This window comes from Callithrix jacchus, chromosome 11 (genome assembly GCF_049354715.1).
Source record: "Callithrix jacchus isolate 240 chromosome 11, calJac240_pri, whole genome shotgun sequence".
NCBI classification, from domain to species: Eukaryota; Metazoa; Chordata; class Mammalia; order Primates; family Cebidae; genus Callithrix; species Callithrix jacchus.
Window position 1 is genome coordinate 23,374,783 of NC_133512.1, and position 9,828 is coordinate 23,384,610.

General features: G+C 45.7%; 1 protein-coding gene across 3 annotated transcripts in view; it reads left to right on the plus strand.

The window, feature by feature from the left end:
- Window positions 1-6,879, plus strand: part of LOC100391515 (ankyrin repeat domain-containing protein 18B) — a 123,272-nt gene extending 116,393 nt beyond the window's left edge. For all 3 annotated transcript variants that reach the window (XM_078342470.1, XM_035253463.3, XM_078342468.1), the window contains exons 19-20: window positions 2,515-2,760; window positions 4,194-6,879. The gene's annotated coding sequence lies outside the window, so the exon portion shown is untranslated. The remainder of the gene's footprint in view (window positions 1-2,514; window positions 2,761-4,193) is intronic.
- Window positions 6,880-9,828: the final 2,949 nt, after the last annotated feature.

A 9,828-nucleotide genomic window follows, 5' to 3' on the forward strand; every position in this document is an offset into this window, starting at 1 on the left:
ACAGATGGATAAATTTATAATAAAGGGAAAAAACCAGCCTAAGAAGGCCAAGCATACCCAAAATCAGAACCCCTCTCCCTCTACAGGGGATTGCAGTTCCTCATCAGCAACAGAACAAGCCCTGATGGAAAAGAACTGTGTTCCATTATCTGAAGTAGGTTTCAGAAGGTGGATAATAAGAAACTTCTGGGAATTAAAAGAACTTGTTCTAACCCAATGTAAAGAAACTAAGAACTTTGAAAAAAGGTTTGTCAAAATGCTGAAAAGAATAGGCAATATAGAGATGAATACAAGTGAACTAATGGAGTTGAAAAATACAACACAAGAATTTAGTGAAATATGCACAAGTTTAAATAGCAGAATGGATCAAGCAGAAGAAAGGATATCAGAGGTCGAAGACCAACTTAGTGAAATAAAACGACAAGAGAAGAATAGAGAAAAAGGATGAAAAGGAATGAGCAAAGTCTCCAAGAAATGTGGGAATATGTGAAAAGACCAAATCTACGTTTGATTGGTGTACCTGAATGTGATGGAGAGAATGAATCCAAGCTGAAAATAAGTTTCAGGATATTATCCAGGAAAATTTTCCCAATCTAGCAAAGCAGGACACTATTCAACCCCAGATAATACAGAGAACACCACAAAGATATTCCTCAAGAAGAGCAACCCCAAGACACATAATGGTGAGATTCACCAGGATCGAAACGAAGGAGAAAATACTAAGGGCAGCCAGAGAGAAAGGCCAGGTTATCCATAAAGGGAAGCCTACTCGACTTACAGCAGATCTCTCAGTGGAAACCCTACAAGCCAGAAGAGAGTGGGGGCCGATATTCAACATACTTAAAGAACAGAACTTTCAGCCTAGAATCTCATATCCTGCCAAACTAAGCTTCATAATTGAAGGAAAAATCAAATCTTTTATGAACAAGCAAGTACTCAGAGATTTTATTACCACCAGGCCTGCTTTACAAGAACTTCTGAAAGAAGCATTATACATAGAAAGGAACAACCAGTATGAGCCTTTCTAAAAATATACCAAAAAGCAAAGAGCATCAACATAAAGAAGAATTTACATCAACGAATGGATAAAATAGCCAGCTAACATCAAATGGCCGTAACCCTAAATTTAAATCGACTAAATCCCCCAATCAAAAGATACAGCCAAAACCTAACGGTATATCCAAAGATACACAAAGACTCAAAACAAAGGGTTGGAGAAAAATTTACCAACCAAATGGAGAGCAAAAATAAACAAATAAACAAAAAGCAGGAGTGGCAATTCTCACATTTCATAAAATAGATTTCAAAGCAACAAAGATACAGTGGTAAAAGGATCAATGCAACAATAAGAGATCTCAATACCCATGCCCAGATACATAAGACCCATAACGAGATTTAGACTCAACGAGACAGAAAACTAATAAGGATATCCAGGACCTCAACTCAGATCCGGAACAAGTAAACTCAATAAATATTTATAGAGTTCTCCATTTTAAATACACAAAATATTAATCAGCCATTATTAATACCCATTTTTAGAATGAAGCATTATTCTTGTTCTCTCTTCCTCTTTTTCCTCCTCTCCTTCTCTCCTTTTTTTACTTTTCAACATCCTAGTTCCTCACCTCTACTCAATACATTCCTCTGAACACCTGATTCCTTGTGATTCTCCCGTCCCACTGAAAAAAAAAAGAAGAAGAACTGCGAATGTGGCTCAGGAGTTAGCACCTGCTAGTGCCAGGACACTACTGGGAGGCTGAGACCTGACAAAAGCCCATGGTGTCTGTGGCCTGAGGACAGCATGTTTTGGAGCCATAAGGCCAAGCCACAATGACCATTGGGTCAGAGGGGCTCAGCCCATGTTTGTCCTTCCCTGGCTCTTTCTGACTCAGTCCCATCAGGGCCCTGGAGCCCAAGACCCAACATCCAAGGTCCCCTCCAGGAATCCTCATGGCTCAGCTTTATCGTGTTTCATCTGAGAGTAAAAATGTCAGATCAGATGCACAGAAAAATGGCTCCAAGTATTTAATGACTAGAAGAAATCTAGGAGCAGCAAGAAGGTAATGTGTAGAGGGCAGGGCCTCCATGACCGATGTCTGCAGAGCCAGGGGTACAGGCACCCAGTGCTGTGGCCTGGCACCACCTGCCTCTCAGAGGGTGGGTGGCACACTGTCCTTACCCAGAGGATAGCAGGTCTGGTCACCAGCTTTTCTACCTGTCCCTGCAAGCATCACATTGCTAGAAGAAAATCTCATGTCAGGGCCTGGACCATTTTTAGCTCAGGGGTTAGGATTTTCTCTTGGTGACCTAAATAAAAAAATAGGTCCAGACCAGAGTTCTCAACACTGAACACTCATCCACTCTGAATCGTGGGAGGGGAGGCCTGGTCCTAAATAGAACTAACCTCTTTGAGGAACCACAGAGCCCAAGGCTGGAAACCTTCGGAATTCTCTGGCACTGATTATCACTGGGGACCCCTGTGACCTGTCTCACTGAGCACTCTTCCATCTGTAGATGTCTTGGCTGCTCTACAAGGGAGACCCCTTTCAGATGTGGAGCTGGACATGGTGACTCCTGCTGGATGTCTAGAATGTGGAAACCTAAGGAAAGACGTACAGCCTTTCTGCGCTCATCCAGAGCAGGAAAAACAGGCCAGGCGGTGTCAGGAGCCCAGGCCTCCAGCTGGAGGGAACTTCAACCCTGCAGTGGGAGCAGAGGCCCTTCACATCCTAGGCACAGATGGGAACATAGGCACTGCAGGTAAGCTAGGCTTGGTACCCCCGCCCCACCCCACATTCAGAAAGAAGCCAAACAAGGAGCTTTCTGCAGAATAAAACCTTTCCTTCCAGAAGCACTGCAGACTGGTGGTTGCCGTCTGTGGAAGTGAGCCTTTTGTCCATTCTGAGGTTGTGAGTGCTGGCTTTTCCTCTTGGCCCTGCCCTACAGACCATAAAGAAGAACAGCAAGAGGTCCCCAGTAAACCTCACAGATGGGTTTGTGGCCCTGGACATAAGCCACATTCTGAGAAACATGTCATGGTCTAGAAGGGCTAAGGTATCAAGGAAGTCCTATGGGTCTGGCGGATCCCAGGGCAGGTGGTACAATCCATAGCCATGGGGGCTTCCCATGGGAATTGAGAGGTCCCAAGGCAGAGGGAGGGGTTTTACAGTAGAAGTCACAGAGCCACCAAGGGCTCTCCTGGCCCAGGGAGCAGTCAACACCATGGACTAAACACCTGCTGAGCTCCAGGCTCTGGGCCAGGCTGGGGCATGTAAGTCCAGGAGGCAGCTCAGAGTGGGGGCAGAGAGAGAATTGTGCTCAGAGAGCACCCATTTCTCGATCTAATGTGGTCCTGAGGTTCTGGCTGGGAAGTGCTTTCAGGGTTTCATATGTGTTATGGAGCTGCTTCAACTCCCTGCAGGAATCCCAGTGAATATATTGCCACCACCTTGCAGGTCAGTGCCCTCACAGTGTGACAGCACCAGCAGATCTGCCTGTGCACAGACTTCCTCTACTACCTCACTCCTGGGGGCAGGCTTCTGCAGGGCCTATGACTTGGGGCACAACTTTTGACACTATCATCCTGGAGCGGCACTGTACCCTCACTAGCCAGGCTGTTGATGGTTTCGTCAAGGCCAAGGCCATGTTCAAGGCTTCATACTTCATTGATGCATTTGTGCTGAGCAAGGCGTGCTTCTCTAGCTTAATTCAGGAGGTAGAATGGAGCTTGAGATCAAGTGTCTGATCAAGGAACTTGAACTTGATCTAGAGGGCTCTAGGGAGCCGTGGAAGGTCTTGATAAAGGAGGGACAGTCAGACACATTGCAGAGATGACTGTAGAAGGCTGCCTGGAAGGAGTGAACAAGAGCCAAGAGACGAGGTGGGAGCTGATTGGGCAGGTCTGGCGATGGTAAGGGAGGGATCCTGCTTGGATGAAAGGTCTTCAGGGACTGTTTCAGGTTATATTCAGCTGCCCTCAGAGCTTGTATGTTCAGAGGTCTTGTCTCCAGGATGAAAATGGGAAGAAATTGTCAGATGAGAACATATAAATGGAGGCTGGCATCTTCATGAGTGTCCGTGGTGGTCTCAGTGTGGGACTACTGTGGGAACAGGGGTCTCCATCCAGGGACATGGTGGATGGACCCTATATCACTGCATTCTGCCCTTCCTTTCCCTCCTCCCATTCTCCCCAGGGACTTGGTGTTTGGGCGCTGTCCATCCTCTGGTGCTGAAGTAGCCAAGAGACCCAAACCTGCCTGGCTGCCTCTTAGGATATGACAGCACAGCCAGTGACCTCTACTGGGCCCTGTAGAACCTCACAAGACACCCAGAGACTGGGAGTGCTGCCAGCATGCGTTGCAAGAGCCCTGAGGGCCCACAATCCAGAAGACATTGAATGGTGGGTGCAGGGCCTTATGGCCTGTTCCCCAGGCCCTCTCATTGGCTGTCCTCCAGTTAGTGAAGGTGGAAAACGTTTTTGTCAGTTCTGCCATTATTGCCTATCAGGAAAAAAATCAGAGCCCAGAAGCATGGCCTGGTACCCAGCCTGCCTAACAAGGGAGAGTTTTTAGGCTCTGTCTACAGAAAGATCTAGGAGTTTATATCTATCACCCATGAACTTGCTGAGACATTAGTAAAATCAGATTTGTCTTTTTTTTTCTGAACTACATTTCTGCCATCTGTAAATTGAGGGGAATTTCTTCTATCCTATGAGGCTGCTTGGAGAATTGGTAACAGTGTGTGCAGAGCAGGCATTTGTGTCCAGACCACTCCTCTTCCCCCTTGATTTTCTGCCTAAATTTGTGTTTTGTTCCCAAGACCTTCACTCTCCTTTATTTTGCTCTTCCCTCTTTTTACCACCTTGTCATCTACACCATGCATTCACCAGGATCTAAGAGGGTTACAGTCATGTATGCACATATGTGTATGTATGTATGCACTGTGTTGGTGCTGCAGTGTGCTGTGTTTGTGTGTGTGTTGGAGTCACTGAGTGACTAAATTTCTCCACATCAGGTGGTGTTCTTGCTCATTGCCGGATCTGCGGTCAGGGCCCCTGGCCTCAACCCCAGGTCTGACCCTTGCAGTGCAGCCAGGCCATTCTGGAGGAATCATGCCCTTGGAAGGAGCCCTGAGGAGTGACTGGTAGGTGTCAGTGGATAAATACCGCAGCTTCCTTGATCTGGGTGGGGTGACTCTGAGGCACATGTTCTATGCTGTCTCTCAGAAGTACCCATCAGGGCTAAGTCCTGGCTGCCACAGTAGAAACTTTCTTGATAAAGGTCCCTGTGACTGTGGCATTCCTTTCCTGTAACAGCTCCCCACTCTGCTGATGTCTCCTGGGATCAGTACCCTAAGGAAGAACTGGCAGTAGAATTACTGTCCTACAGTCATCTCCACAGCAAATTTTTGTATTTGAATCTATGCCTCAGGATCTACTTCCAGGAAACTTAAACTAAGACACACATTTTTCTGTCAGCACCTCCAATCCCCATAGACCTGTCATTGTGCTGTTTTTCCCAAAAAAGAATGTGAGGATCAGCGAGGGAATGGCACTTGCCCAGAGTCACACAGCTGAGCAGTGGTAGAGTTCAACTTTGACCAAGGGCTGTCTGGCCCCAAGGTGGATGCTTGCTCCTTTCCCATGGTGTTTTGTGGGTCTCCTCCCTTAGTTTTTGATAAGAAACACCCTTTCCCCTTTCACTGGGATTGTTTCTGTGCACCCCACACTGAGATTTCCCCTGGTTGGGCAATGGGCAGGTGAGGGTGGAGGGAGCAACTCTTTAGAACCAACAGTGCCAGACAAGTCACATTTGGGGAAGTTCATGCTAAGTGTCCTGGGTCCTCTGGAATTTTCTGAGGCTTTCCTGTCCTCCCCACACCCCACCAACCAGATCATCTGGTCTTCTGGAATCTCTACTAAGATGCTGGCAGCCTGGCCAGCTGGTCTGGTTCTGGACATGCCCTCAGGGGCTGGTTATGCTTTAGTTATGCTTCATGACCTGTGTTGCGGTCAGTGTAAGCAGCACCTGCTTCTAGTTTCACTGTTGGGCCAGATTTCATCCCCACCATGGCTCCGCACTGCGCCTGCTTCCTCCATGGACCCTGCACACAATTGCCCCATGTTTCTGTTTGCGTACCACTGAGAAAGGAAGCATAAAGAATGCACAGGTCAGGCCGTTTTATTGCCCACCTGGTGCTAGGTCTTTACTTCTGGAATGGCTTCAGGAGCAGGTTCATCTTTATACCCCCTCTCCACATCTCTCAAGTTTCTGCTCAAAAATCACCTCTTGTGTCTCTGCCTGTCACTGTGTTTGGAACTGCTCCCTCAGTTTCTTTCTAGCTCATCTCACTCAGCTAATGTCTTGTATTACCACCACCATATGACCTGGTTTTATGACCTGTTAGTTTCCTTCATCAGACATGAGTACCAGGATGGCAGGGGCCTCATCTGTCCTGTTCCTCCTGTGGCCTGGGTCCTAGCACTGTGTCTGGTACAGTGTAGATGCTCAAGGGCAGTTGACTTTGAAGAACTGTCTACCTGGGAGATGTTACTGTTAGTCTAAGCTACACCATTTTGTAACCCCCCAGTCATTTTGCAGACCCTTGTCAGGGTGAAACATTCCATGGGAACGCAGGCCATGAGAAACAGCCTTCCTAACCACCTGACGGCAGAAACATCCTTATCACATTTTGCTGGGCAGGTGTGACTGCAGGAACATCCTTGCATATCCTGCTGTGCAGCAAGCTGTACCGCCCCAACCCCTCCCTCCAGTCCCATAACTACCTCAGCCTGTGAGCAGCAGTGGGTGCTGGCAGTAAGCTGGCTTCCTTCTCTGCAGGGTTTGCTAGCAATAAAGGTGTTGCTGTTGAAGCCGCCAACTGTCTTTCTGTCTTGCTTTAACCTCGCCTTACCTTAGAAACCTAACAATAACTCTGCCTCTCCATTTTGTCAAGGAGGATATGGAAGTCAAAGGGAGCAAGTGACTTCCCCAGAATTACACAGCCAGTGAGTCACAGAGCCAGAACTTGAACTCAGTTCAACTGAATTCAGAACTCATTTCTTCCTGACAATCCAGGAAAGGAAAGATGGAACTGCAGCCAGTTGGTAGCCCACATGCTTCTTCTAGGAGACCCCAGGTGGGCTCCTGGGAATTGTGTCTTCATGGCACAAAAGAACTCACCTGTGTTGCATCAGCTTAGTATTCCTATTGTCCCAAATCATTATTTATTTTCAAAGTTTTGTTTTAATTTTTCACAGCTCAGCGTTGAAAACAAAGCACAGAGACATGCAGAAGTCGTGTGTGGATTTTTCTTTTCTTTTTTGTTTGAGATGGAGTTTTGCTCTTGTTACCCAGGCTGGAGTGCAATGGCGCAATCTTGGCTCACCACAACCTCCACCTCCTGGGTTCAAGCAGTTCTCCTGCCTTAGCTCCCGAGTAGCTGGGATTACAGGCGTGCGCCACCATGCCCAGTTAATTTTTGTATTTTTAGTAGAGATGGGGTTTCACCATGTTGACCAGGATGGTCTCGATTTCTTGATCTCATGATCTGCCCGCCTCAGCCTCCCAAAGTGCTGGGATTACAGGCATGAGCCACCGCACCTGGCCATGTGTGGAGTTTTCTTACTTTTTCCAAGTGACTATGTAAATGATTGTATAAAAGAACACAAATATGCTCATACTTTTTATATAAAGTTGAGGCCATGCCACCCATATTCCTTTGCTACTACCCTTTCATTTTTTTTTTCATGGGAGGACCACTCCTCCATGTCTAACTCATGTGATTTGGGAAGGGCCGACCCATCCTGGGCAATCAGATCAGCAGGGTAATTAATACAGGAATGGGCATGTGATACAAGCTGTGCTCATGGAAGTCATCTCTGCACCTTTGATGACACTGCTGGGAGTGAGGTGCTTTCTTTTTATTGGATTAGCTACTTGCAAGGAAATAAGTGATATGAACTTTATGGGCCATTTTTGCTGTTCTCCCAAAATAGCCTGCCTGAAAAGCAGAGCTGACACAAGAAATGAAGGGACAGAATGAGCCTTGGCTGATATTAGTTGACCCTAGATCCCACTGAGCCAGAAGCCATCTACTCATGGACATTTTTACCAAATAATTCAATGTTCTGCTGAATCAAGTTAGGTTAAGTAGGTCAGGGACTCACTTGAAGTCAAGATAGTCCTGTGTAATATCACTCTCTCTTATGCTTAGGTCCCACCTGGCAGAGCTTTAGAGTTGTGGAAAGGGTAAAGTGAACCCAGGCAGTGCTGAGCTAGCCAGTCTGCAGCCTGGCTCAGTGTGCAAAGGAACCCTGGAATTATTACCACTTTGGTCCGACAAGTAGCCTTGCCTGCTGCTTACCATACAGCCATAAAGGTATTGCTTCCCTGAGCCCTTAGGCATTATACCTCTTTTTCAAAATGATTTTTATCTAAAAGACATTTTGTAGAGATGGTGTCTTGCTGTGTTTACCAGGCTTGTCTTGAACTCCGGGACTAAAGTGCTGAGATTATAAACGTGAGCCAGTGTGGTTGGCCAGCACTATACTTCTCTTAGTTGCCAGTGCTCTCTTTGTTCTGTAGTTTCTAGTGTGTGTGTGTGTGTGTGTGTGTGTGTGTATGTGTTTTACTTATATCTTGCAGGATTATTGCAAGCATCAAGTGGATTTCTGTAGGCACGGCACTCAGTTCAGTGCCTGGCACATACAGTGAGCTCTCTCTGTTCTCCTCCTGATTCAGAGAATAACTTAAACATCTGTGATTTGATCCAATTTTCAATGCCCTGGATAAATAATGGGGAGTTGGAGTACTGCTGCCATAAATTTTTAATTAGGGCAATTAGTTTTAACCAAGTAATTTAATTAGTTTTAATTTAATTAAACTGGTTTTCATTAACTTTATCTGTTTAGCAGGAGATATCTCAAAATCACCAAATAAATTTATGTACCATGTTTGCTCACATAAGTATTTCTTGAGAGCTGACAGGCTTAGTGTTTGTTTTGTTTCCTGATGCTGCAGTAGAGGCCAATGTGTTCTGATTTCTTGAGTGATGGTTGCAAGCTCTCCAAGTGTCACAGTAGGTGAGGCATCCATGGGGTGACAGCCAAAAATGAGTGTGGCAATTCAGCATCTGCAAGCCCATTGTGTCTAAACCGTGCTCCTTGTGAAAACTGAATCTATGTTCCCTTAGCAAAGAAGATGAAAATAATGAATATAGCAGGGAAATGGACAGAATTGGCCACATTAGGCCCAAATGAAAGATACAACAGGTACTCCAAATTGGTAGCATTAAAACCACATACTCTGACCATAATGCAGTCAAATAGTGACCAATTAAAACAAACTGATAAAAAATGTATCATGGAGCATATGAATTCTAAATCTAAATGGAAGGGAGCTCAAAGAGGCCTTCACATTGAAAATGAAACCATGTGTATGTAAGTGAATTGTAAAAAACCGACTGCATATCGACTTTAAGGTAGCAGAGCTGAAAGAGCACAAAATAGGTGTCAGTCATACCATTTTTTATAAAGAAAGGAAACACTACAAAATTATCCATTTGGGTTCTAACTGAGGGATAAGACCATGATAATGGCAACAGTTGTTAACATTTACAGTGCTTCAATCCTACGATGTGCTTGTTCATGCCCAATAAGTGAGGATCTGAAACTGAAAGCTTTCTTATATTTATTCCAATTCTAGTCTCCCTCTAGGGTATGGAATTCTGTAACAGGAGGGGTAAGTGCTTACAGAGGTCTTTTCTACATTTTTTACTTCCAGAAGAAGTCTCTTCAGTGTGAATTCTTGTATGCACTATGAGTCTTAG